The following is an 11,287-nucleotide window of genomic DNA, read 5'->3' on the forward strand; positions in this document are numbered from 1 at the left end:
GCCCGTGTACTGCAAAAAAAAAAAAAGACAGATATGAACTGTATTTGCTTCATAGATAAGGAAATCATAAAAGCCAATAAACACATGAAAAGATGCTCAACCAAATAAATTATGTAGGAACTACAAATAAAAACTAATAGACACCACTTTCCACCTACCAGACCAGCAAACATGAAAAAGTATAACAATATCAAATGTTGAGAGGATATATAAATACTTAGCTATTGCTGATACCAGTGTAAACTGGTCTAAACTCTTTAGAAAACAATTTGTCACTGCCTTATCAAGGAGAACATGTGCATACTCTATGACTCAAAAATTTACTTCTAGGTAGTAACAATGCTCAGGAGATATGTACAAGGATGTTCATGATAGCACTATTTGTGATGGTCAAAAACGGGGAACAATCCAAATGCCCACTGACAGAAAGAATAGATTAAGGTATGTTCATACAATAGAATACTATACATCAGTAAAAATGAATGAACCACAGCTCTATGTGACAAAATGGATAAATCCGGGAACATAACGTTAAATTTTAAAAAAGCAAGTTGCAGAAGAATACTTGAAGTATAATACCTTATATATAAAGTTAAAAACAAAGTTAATAAAATATTTTGCACATGCATATACATAGACATGTAATAAAACCATACAGAAAAGCAAGGCGAAAATAAAAAATTTAAGACAGTGGTAATTTCTGGATAAAGAGATTCTTTATATATATATTACATACATATGAAGAAATTTTATATACATGGGTGATGGGCACATATGTGTTTATTTTATTATATTCTTTATAACTTACCTATTTTTATTCATATTTTGTATATGACATATCCATAAATTATTTTATATGTATAAAATATTTGATTTTAAAAGTATGGTTTTACTCATTTCTCCATTTATCTGCCATAATCAGTTGTCTCTGTCTGTTATTTCAAGGTGGGACCTATGATTCTTTTTTTTTTTTTTTTTTAAATACGGAACACTTCACGAATTTGTGTGTCATCCTTGTGCAGGGGCCATGCTAATCTTCTCTGTATCGTTCCAATTTTAGTATATGTGCTGCCGAAGCGAGCACAGACCTATGATTATTGACTATCAACCTGTTTCAGGGCCAAAGTCTGAACCCCAGTTCTGAGGAGGCATTTTGCCTCCATACTAAGTCCAGTATTAGACAGCAGGGAAAGTAGGATAAGAATTACGTTCCAGAGGTTCCCTGGTGGCGCAGTGGTTGAGAGTCCACCTGCTAATGCAGGGAACGTGGGTTCGTGCCCCGGTCCGGGAAGATCCCACATGCCGCGGAGCCGCTGGGCCCGTGAGCCATGGCCGCTGAGCCTGTGCGTCTGGAGAGACCACAGCAGTAAGAGGCCCGTGTACTGCAAAAAAAAAAAAATGGTGCACAACCATTACTGTTATTTACAAGTTAAACTGAAGCCTGGGCACTACTTTCTTTAACTCACTATTTCATTTGACAGACATTCACTGAATGGTTACTAGGCACCAGATATTTTGATGATGGGTCAGTAGCTTCAGCCTCATAAGTGAAAAATGGCATTTGTTCTAACCTCAGGGCTAGGCCTAATGAAGAGGTTTCTGACCCAAGGCATGCACAATGTGAGAATTGAGTTACAGGGACTTAGGCTGTGAGCAAGTAAAATGTTTAATAAATAATGAAAATATGACTCTTGGCGCCAGCATGGTACTTAAGGCCATCTGCTGAGTCATTCCTAAGCTGGGGAAACGTAAGTTCCTGAAGCTACCTGGAAAGCTGGTTATGTCATCTCTGCATGAAATGAATTCCGAAATATATGTCACCTCCTGGGGTGGTGTGGGTGTGGGAAGAGGTTTTAACTCCTGGGAAGTGAGATATTACTTTGTTCCATTTTGCAAAAATGATCTATTAGACTCCATTCCCAGAAACTGTCTCCTGAATGGCTTAAAGCAGGGCTAAAGAAACAGAATGCATATTTTAAATAGATTCTGTCTTTCTCTGAGCTGAACTCCAAGTTGCCTAATAAATTTTTAAATTCCCAAAGAGCTAGATGCATTCAGTGACTCCAAAAAAGATGTTCTATTTTGGGATGTCACAAGCATCACTGCCATAAATCATCACAAACAAAACTGTTGCTTTGACTAACTGGGGGCTATACAAAAGGCTGACCTCTTTGTCCTCATCTGCTTTCCCCTTCTTCCCTTTATTGGATATCAGTTTTCAGAATTAAGGATATGAATCTGATCTATCTTCCTCTTAATAATTCAGGCTTTAGGTCATAGAAGGACCATAGGATTTCAGAGCTGGCAACTGGAACTCAGAGTTCTTGCATGCATTTCTCAAGGTCATACATCTTAGTGCAGTGGTTCTCAAGCTGTGGTAACAGAATCACCTGGAGGGCTTGTAAAAACACAGATTGCTGGGTCCCATTCCCCGAGTTTCTGATTCAGTATGCATGGGGTGGGGCCTGAGAACCTGCATTTCTGGCAATTTTTAAGGTGTTATTGATCCTTCTGGTCCAGGTCATAGTTTGAGAGCTACTGTCTCAGTTATTCGAAGGACAAGATATAGAGGCCAACCCTCAAACTGTCCAGTACTTTCTCCAAGGCGGCTCTTCTATAGCATATAGATTTTATGTCCTATCCTTTATAAAGTTATGGAAACCAGAGTTTCTTCTCCTCCTGAAAGGGGAGAATTCCATTGGAGGTAGACCTAAAAGCATGAGCTTTGGAATCAGACAGGCCTGGGTAAGGGATTAGCTATTCCACAGTTTAGTTTTGTGATTTGGGGCAAGTTACTTAGCTTATTTGAGTTCTAGTTTCTTCATCTGTAAATTAGTAATTATTAGCTGTTCTAATGCTTTGAGACTCCTGAATGAACTGTTCAAAAACTATCTGACAGTTATAGGACTATAAGCCATTAATAAAGCATCTAATTTAGCTTCTTCACTTTCTAGATGTGGAAACAAAGACCCAGGGAAAGTAAGTGTCTTAACTGAGATCTCATAGCATATGGCAAAGGAGGACCAGGATCCTGGCCTTTTAATGAGTTTTGTTTTGTTTTAATCCTTCACATTGAATGAATATTTCCAAATCAAACACTTAAAAACTAAACACTTTAATAATGGAAGTCCAGTCATATGACAATATATAGACTTATGACATTTTAGAGAGCCATATAAGCCAAGTTCTGTGATTTAATCTGCTTTTCAAAATACCATTTTTTTTGGAACAAGGTTATATATTACACTTATACAATGGGACATATTATATGGGAAGATAATAAAGAATCTATTCTACTCACATTTAACAACTAAAAGAAAACTTACAGCAAGTCTCCAAAATTTATTTTATTTTTATTTACAATGCAATTTCAGAAAAGAACCTTCCTTGTGACATGGTGGTGTTTTGCAAAAGGGGTGTGGCTGTATAGAATTCTTGTCTTTGCTGTTAGAATTCAGTACATTTGAAAAATGAGAGTTAGCAGATGGAAAATCATTTTCTACATCAAGGAGAAAAATGTTTTAAATGTATTAGGAAAATTATAGCAAATGTTTAAAAGAGAAAAAAGCAACTCAGAGGACATTGCACACTCAAGCTGTACTTGTTTGGGATGTATAAAAATTAGAGTGTTTGAGGGCTAGATTAAACTCTTCATCTAGTGAACACGGACCCTGGGGTGCAGTGGTGTTGGGAGATTTGCTGAACTGATCAAATGGCTTTGGCAAAGAGGAGCATGGAGCCCAGTTCAGTGCTTTTGGCATGGTGACCAGCTCATCATTGCCTTCATTTTTTAAAATAGTAATATTTTCCAAAATATTAATATTTTGATGAAGTCAAGAAACAAAGGGTCAGTGTTGTGGATTAAGAAACCAAGGTGTGGGCTTCCCTGGTGGCACAGTGGTTGAGAGTACGCCTGCCGATGCAGGGGACACGGGTTCGTGCCCCGGTCCGGGAAGATCCCACATGCCACGGAGAGGCTGGGCCCGTGAGCCATGGCCGCTGGGCCTGCGCGTCCGGAGCCTGTGCTCCGCAATGGGAGAGGCTGCGGCAGTGAGAGGCCCGCGTACCGCAAAAAAAAAAAAAAAAAAAACACAAAGAAACCAATGTGTGCTTTGGTGCTCTCTTGTTATTTGTCTTGATGTGAGCTGTTTACATCTAAATCATTATTTGGTTTATAGTAAGACTAAGACCAATATATTTTAGAAAGCTTATTTGATCCAAGTAATAAGAGATATATCCACTAAGTTACCACTAGCTGGTTGGTTAAGTAGACAAGTAATGGGCCTCTTCTTACAACTCTTTAGTTTCCTGTTTCAACCTGCAGTATCCAGATTTAATCAATGCTGCAGCCACTCCAAGATGGCAGGAATATTCAATTGCCTTGGAAGCATATACTGATGTTGCATGATCAGAGGGGATAAGGCAGAGGGCTTTGTTCACAGCTAAGAGACAGGGGATTGTGCCAATCAGAAAGCCTAGCTTATAAGAAAAGAAAAGCCTAGATAAGAAAAGCCTTATCTGCCCGGCACCTGATAATTAACAACCCTCACTAATGGGAAGCTGCAATCCCAGGAAGATAATGGAAATACCTTTAAAAAGCCAATTTGACCCTTTGCCAAAATTTGCAATGGGCCCTACCTCAGATGATTTGGAGCTCATTTTAATAGGCTTGAAAATCTGAAAATAAATGATTTTGAAGTGATGACATAAATTATGTATGAGTATCCATTGAATATTCATGTATAATGAGTTTATGGAATACAAGAGAGTATTTCTTTTGAGATGCTGCAATACTGTTATTGTTAGATTCAGAGCCCAGCTGATTGCTTATAGGGAGCCTTTGTGCAAATTTGAAAAAGGCACCCCCTCTGAGTGATGCAGCCATGTGGGTACATGATTTGGCAAGAGGAGCCTGGGCTGGATCTTAACTCCCTTTTGTCCCATTGGCTGGGTGCTTTTGTACAATGCACAAATTGCAATCCTTAAGTGGCAGCCCCAATTGCTACATGAAATGTGTGCCAGTAGCAAGGATTTCAAGGCTTGAAGTGCTTGTGTTGGCTGTTAGAGAGTACATTTGAAATTTATAAAAGTGATGGTTCCTTCTCTTGCCCCAGCACAGAATTTATCTGCAGAGATGAAGTGTCAGTTAAGCTCTAAAATGCCATGAAAGCAGGGGGAGCCTTCATGATAAGAGAACAGAGATCTTGTCTTGGCAGCTATGTTCCCTGAAGAAGCATAGCTAGTGAGTCACACTTCCCAAGCCAGAGGCAAACAACTCAACACCTGGGAAATTTAGATTTCTGGCACCACAACTGTCTCATTTCCCACCCGGTGCACTGACACTAGAAGGGGAAAACTGTTGTGTTGGGTGTTGAGGTAAAACCTTTTACATCCACCCAGTTGTACTGGAACTTAGGGTCAGTGGGTATTAGCAATAAAAGTATATGGGCTCGGGGCTTCCCTGGTGGCTCAGTGGTTGAGAGTCCGCCTGCCGATGCAGGGGACACGGGTTCGTGCCCCGGTCCGGGAGGATCCCACATGCTGCGGAACCGCTGGGCCCGTGAGCCATGGCTGCTGAGTCTGGGCATCCGGAGCCTGTGCTCCGCAACGGGAGAGGCCCGCGTACCGCAAAAAAAAAAAAAGTATATGGGCTCAAATGTTCATTTTCCTTCTTGGAACCACTGACTTATGATACCATGGTAATGAGAGCAGGAATCCGATATTGAGTTTCCAGTTCCAGGACAAAATGGAGTAAACACACATCTCTTTGTTCCTCTGGCTAAGAACAGCTAAAGGCCCTTGACACTGTATATAAAACAAATATAAGAAGGTTCTAACATGTAAAGGGAAGAAGGTAGACCTTTTAGGGATCTCAGGACCAATGGAAGGACATGGGGATGTGGGTTTCCTTCTTGCCTGGGATAGCCCAGACTGTGTTCTGGAGAAGCAGGCATCCTGGAAAAGCCAACAAGTGTAGACAAAAAAATCCCCAAGAAAAATCCATTCTCTCTAGCTACTGGAAAAGGAAAGGGGCAGCCTAGCAAAACAAAACTTTTGGACAGCATTTCCCTGATGGCACAGTGGTTAAGAATCCACCTGCCAATGCAGGGGACACAGGTTTGAGCCCTGGTCCGGGAAGATCCCACATGCCACAGAGCAACTAAGCCCGTGCGCCACAACTATTGAGCCTGTGCTCTAGAGCCTGTGAGCCACAACTACTGAACCCATGTGCCACAACTACTGAAGCCCACACGCCTAGAGCCCATGCTCCACAATGAGAAGCCACCGCAAGGAGAAGCCTGCGCACCGCAACGAAGAGTAGCCCCCACTCCCCGCAACTAGAGAAAGCCCGCGCACAGCCACGAAGATCCAACACAGCCAAAAATAAAATAAATAAAATTAATTAGTTAAACAAAACAAAAAATTTTTGGAGAATAATTGCTCTACTGCAACCAAACACCACAGAAAAGTATGAGTGGAGAGCCTAGACTTATGTCCTTGGCCAGCTATAACAAGGCACTTCTCTTCCCCCCACCAGTGGGGAGGTGGAACATTTATCCCCACCATACGGGAATGAGACTACCCCCAACCTCTGCCCCAGGTTGTCAGTAAAGACTATGTGGAGAGCCAGGACTTCCATGCCGACCCAGCGGTTGAGTCACCTCTCCCTACTAAGGTGGTATCAGAGAGGGCTGAGTGGGAACCTGGGACTTTACCACATTCCATCCAAAGCTAGGCTTCCCAGCCCCCTGTAGTGTCAGCAGAGGCCTAGTGGAGAGTCTGAACTCCCACTCCCACCCAGCAATAATGAGATGCCCCTCCGCTTCCCAGGGTTCAGTGGAGGCCAAGAGGGGAATTTGAGCTTCCACGCCACCTGACAGTAATACTATAAGGCATCACCATCCTTCCTCCACTGATGTGGTGTCATAGAAGACCTGATAAAAGAGAAGATTTAAATATGATCCAGAATCTCATAATATAATAGCAAAACTGTCCAAGATACAATTGAGAATCACTCATGAGGAGCCAGGAAAATCTTAACTTCAATGAGACGAGATAATCAACACACACCAATACCAAGATTATGTTGATGCTGGAATTATCTGACAAGGATTTTAAAGCAGCCATCATATGAAATGCTTTAACAAGCAATTAGAAACATACTTAATACCAATGAAAAAATAAAAAACCTCAGCAAAGAAATAGACAATATAAAGAAGAACCAAATGGAAACTTTAGAACTGAAAAAATGCAAGAATCAAAATAAAAACTCAATCAATGGGATCAATAGTAGAATGTAGAGACCAGAGGAAAGGATCAATGAACTTGAAGAGAGAATAACAGAAATTACCCAATATGAACAACAGAAAGAAAACAGGAAAAAAAATGAATAGAACCTTAGGAACCTATGGAACTATAACAGAGGATACAATATTCATGTCATGTCATCAAAAAGGGCAGGGCTGAAAAGGTACTTAAAGAAATAATTGCAAAAATTACCCAAGTTTGGCAAAAGACATAAACTTACAGATTTAAGAAACCTAGTACAGAGACTTCCCTGGTGGTCCAGTGGTTAAGACTCCTCTCTCCCTGTGCAGGGAGGCATGGGTTCAATCCCTGGTGAGGAAACAAGATCCTGCATCCAGCAAGGAGGAGAGGATCTTGTACTGAGTCTTGTCATTAGAAAGAGCCCTAAAACAGAAAAACAGAAACCAATTACACAGTCAGGTGAGTCACATTAAGAAAAGAAAAAAAGGTTAAGACCATTGCTTTATAACATCACTGTCATAGCATTAGGTTTAGTAGGTATAAAAATACTTGAGGATTAATAGCTTAGTTTCAGAGAAGTTTACATCTGCTAAGCAAATACACAGTAACATAACACATTCAAGCGGTGAGCCACTGAAGTGGTTTTAGGGGATGATTTTTGAGGAGAGACTTTGTTTCATAAGCCACCAGTATGACTCGTTTTTCACAACTATCACAACTAAAAATGTTTTCCAATTGCTAAACAGGTTGAGAGCAAACTTAGGATGTGAACTTTAAAAATAAATTATTATTTATTTATTAAAAACATTTAAAAAATTTATTTATTTTATTCATTTATTTTTGGCTGCATTGGGTCTTCGTTGCTGCATGCAGGCTTTCTCTAGTTGGGGCGAGCAGGGGCTTCTCTTCATTGCGGTTCATGGGCTTCTCATTGCAGTGGCTTGTCTTCTTGCAGAGCACAGGCTCTAGGTGCATGGGCTTCAGTAGTTGTGGCACACGGGCTCAGTAGTTGTGGCACACGGGCTTAGTTGCTCCACGGCATGTGGGATCTTCCCGGACCAGGGCTCAAACCCATGTCCCCTGCATTGGCAGGCAGATTCTTAACAACTGTGCTACCAGGGAAGCCCCAATTGTTATTTATTTAACTTACTATTTAGTAGAGACATACCTTGTTTTATCGTGCTTCAGCATGTTACATTTTTCACAAATTGAAGGTTTGTGGCAATCTTCAGGATATATGCAAAAGACTTTTAGCAAGGGTTCAGTTGGTTTCTCATCTTGTTCTCAAAACAGGTTAATCTGGGAGATTTTAGTCCCTTCCAAGACAGTGTGATCTGAATCTGCTAAGGTCAGTGGCAAACAGTTTGATTTGAATTTGATTTTGGTTTTTGGCATCTTCTTCAGAATCTCTTCATTCTCTGAAGTTTTGTTTAAAAATGATAAGGCTTGGCCATGACTAATTGTGTTTGAATTAAAAATATGATGTAATCCAATGTCATATTGGACATGATAGTGACAAGGGAATGTCCTTGCCTGCCCTCTTACTTTATTCACCAACAGAGCTGAAGCATGGCAATAGGAGAAAATGTAGTCTCTCGGTACTGTTCCTACCACATGCTTTTTAAAACATACTTTTTGAGGGGCCCAAATTTTAATCAGTTAATTAATTAATTAATTTTTAACACTGATTTATTTATTTGGTTGTACCGGGTCTTAGTTGCAGGAGGCGGGCTCCTTAGTTGCGGCAGGCAGCCTCCTCAGTTGCAGCAGGCAGCCTCCTTAGTTGTGGCATGCATGTGGGATCTAGTTCCCTGACCAGGGATCAAACCCTGGCCCGCTGCATTGGGAGTACAGGGTCTTATCCACTGCACCACCAGGGGAGTCCCTTAATCAGTTAATTTAAATAAACAAAGCTGGCTAGCCCTGCCCTACCAACACAGCTGTGTCAGAACAGGTTGGACTCTGTTTAACCTCATGATGAATCAACAAATCAGTCAGTTATTTCCTGATACAAGAGATTTCACTTTTCACCATGAGATAATAAACATGGATTATTTGGTGGTTAGTGTTTATTTTTATTTTCCAAGTTAGAATGATGTAACAACTTGGTAAAATTTTCTGTTGTTGACTTACAAGATTTTAAATGAGATTCAAATGAAAGAGAAAGAGAGGAAAGTGAAGGAATAAAGGGAGAAATAAGAGGTAAAATTAAAAATAAGACATTTTTTCATGTGTTTCAAGGGGAATGTTGGAAAGAAAACAGCTATAAAGAATAATATAGTACCTAAGTCAAAACTTTTTTGATACAAATTTAGTGTTTTTAGCAGCAAAAATATGTTTCTCTTTTATTCTGATTAAAAAGCATCAATGAATCTTTCTTAACATGCATTTGAAATAGCTGAATAATCCAAATACAAAACAAATCAACACACTTGCTTGTAACATAGAGGTGAAAACATTAAAAAGGCTATCTGCAAAATAATTTGTAAAAGCCCCATTCCTTCCTGCTTCCTCTCCAATCACGATGTAAACTAGGTTCTGTAAACACCTATCTCTGTCTCTAAAACAGAGGGAGTGATTTTGGGCAAAAGCTTTTTTTTCAGATTTGCATCTGCATTTCTTGCATGATTTATGGTAGAGATTTGACTATTTTCTTGTAAATTTTGAGAATGAACTCTTTAGGAGAAATTCAATCTTCTCCGAATTACCCACTTTGGGGTAATTACTCAAGACTACCCTTGTCTGGATTATTCCCACTTTTTCTATGGATGTCCTGTAGCGGATGATAAATCAGATCATTGTTTTCCTGCCTTCATGTGTAATTAGATGCTATGTCCTCATGGTGCACTATCAGCCTCAAGTGAAGTGGCATTAGGAAGGTAAATCATTTGCCCAATTTATATCTTTATAGTTTTAATTTTCTTCTCATTTTACTTGTTTTCCTTTAAATTCTTGAACATATTTACAGTAACTTTTATATCCCTTGTTAGCTATTTCCATCATTTCTGTTATTTTTGGCTTATGATTTTTCTCCTGGTAATGGGCCAGATTTTTTTTTACATGTCTAGTAATGTTTGATTGGATGCTGGACATTATAAATGTTATATTGTTGCTGTTGAGATTGTGTTGTTCTTTTTAACAAACGTATAAATTTGTTCTGGCTGGTAGTTAATTTACTAGCAGCTCACCTTGATTCTATTGAGACTTGGTTTAAAGCTTTGTTACAGTGGGTCTAGCACTGCCTTTATTCTGGGGCCACTGTAGCCTTACTACTAAGGTGTGACCCTTCTCAGCTTTACTTTGATGGCCCCAGATGTTCAAAAAAGTCTCTCTGGACAGCCCTCAGAATGGCAGAAAATATTTTCAAATGAAGCAACTGACAAAGGATTAATCTCCAAAATATACAAAGAGCTCATGCAACTCACTATCAAAAAAACAAACAACTCAATCAAAAAATGGGCAGAAGACCTAAATAGACATTTCTCCAAAGAAGATGTACAGATGTCCAACAAACACATGAAAAAATGCTCAACGTCACTAATTATTAGAGAAATGCAAATAAAAACTACAATGAGATATCACTTCACACCGGTGAGAATGGCCACCATCACAAAACCTACAAACAATAAATGCTGGAGAGGGTGTGGAGAAAAGGGAACCCTCTTGCACTGTTGGTAGGAATGTAAATAATATAGCCACTATGGAGAACAGTATGTAGGTTCCTTCAAAAACTAAAAATAGAATTACCATATGACCCAGCAATCCCACTACTGGGCATATACCCAGAGAAAACCATAATTCAAAAAGACACATGCACCCTAATGTTCATTGCAGCATTATTTACAATAGCCAAGCCATGGGAGCAACCTAAATGCCCACTGACAGACAAATGGATAAAGAAAATGTGGTACATATATACAATGGAATATTACTCGGCCATAAAAAGGAATGAAATTGGGTCATTTGTAGAGATACGGATGGATCTAGAGACTGTCATACAGAGTGAAGTAAGTCAGAA

General features: G+C 39.7%; 1 non-coding gene across 1 annotated transcript; it reads right to left on the minus strand.

The window, feature by feature from the left end:
* Positions 1–977: 977 nt before the first annotated feature.
* Positions 978–1,084, minus strand: LOC136125233 (U6 spliceosomal RNA). The gene has a single exon (XR_010656001.1). It is a non-coding gene; the product is annotated as a U6 spliceosomal RNA (small nuclear RNA).
* Between the last annotated feature and the right edge of the window lie 10,203 nt (positions 1,085–11,287).

The sequence above is a fragment of the Phocoena phocoena genome, chromosome 6 (genome assembly GCF_963924675.1).
Source record: "Phocoena phocoena chromosome 6, mPhoPho1.1, whole genome shotgun sequence".
NCBI lineage: Eukaryota > Metazoa > Chordata > Mammalia > Artiodactyla > Phocoenidae > Phocoena > Phocoena phocoena.